Source organism: Grammomys surdaster, unplaced genomic scaffold (assembly GCF_004785775.1).
Source record: "Grammomys surdaster isolate TR1022 unplaced genomic scaffold, NIH_TR_1.0 126176, whole genome shotgun sequence".
NCBI lineage: Eukaryota > Metazoa > Chordata > Mammalia > Rodentia > Muridae > Grammomys > Grammomys surdaster.
This window is the reverse complement of record NW_021620983.1, coordinates 1651508-1652232: the sequence shown is the minus strand read 5'-3', so window position 1 is coordinate 1652232 and position 725 is coordinate 1651508.

Sequence of the window (725 nt, the reverse complement as noted above, 5' to 3'; positions counted from 1 at the left end):
ATGCATGAGCGCTGAGTAAGGAGATGCATGAGCTCTGAGTAAGGAGACGCATGAGCTCTGAGTAAGGAGATGCATGAGCGCTGAGTAAGGAGATGCATGAGCTCTGAGTAAGGAGATGCATGAGCTCTGAGTAAGGAGACGCATGAGCTCTGAGTAAGGAGATGCATGAGTGCTGAGTAAGGAGACGCATGAGCTCTGAGTAAGGAGACGCATGAGCGCTGAGTAAGGAGACGCATGAGCTCTGAGTAAGGAGACGCATGAGCGCTGAGTAAGGAGATGCATGAGTGCTGAGTAAGGAGATGCATGAGCTCTGAGTAAGGAGATGCATGAGCGCTGAGTAAGGAGACGCATGAGTGCTGAGTAAGGAGATGCATGAGTGCTGAGTAAGGAGATGCATGAGTGCTGAGTAAGGAGATGCATGAGTGCTGAGTAAGGAGACGCATGAGCGCTGAGTAAGGAGACGCATGAGTGCTGAGTATGGAGATGCATGAGTGCTGAGTAAGGAGATGCATGAGTGCTGAGTAAGGAGACGCATGAGCTCTGAGTAAGAAGATGCATGAGCGCTGAGTATGGAGACGCATGAGTGCTGTGTAAGGAGATGCATGAGTGCTGAGTAAGGAGATACATGAGTGCTGAGTAAGGAGATGCATGAGGGCTGAGTAAGGAGATGCATGAGCTCTGAGTAAGGAGATGCATGAGTGCTGAGTATGGAGACGCATGAGTGC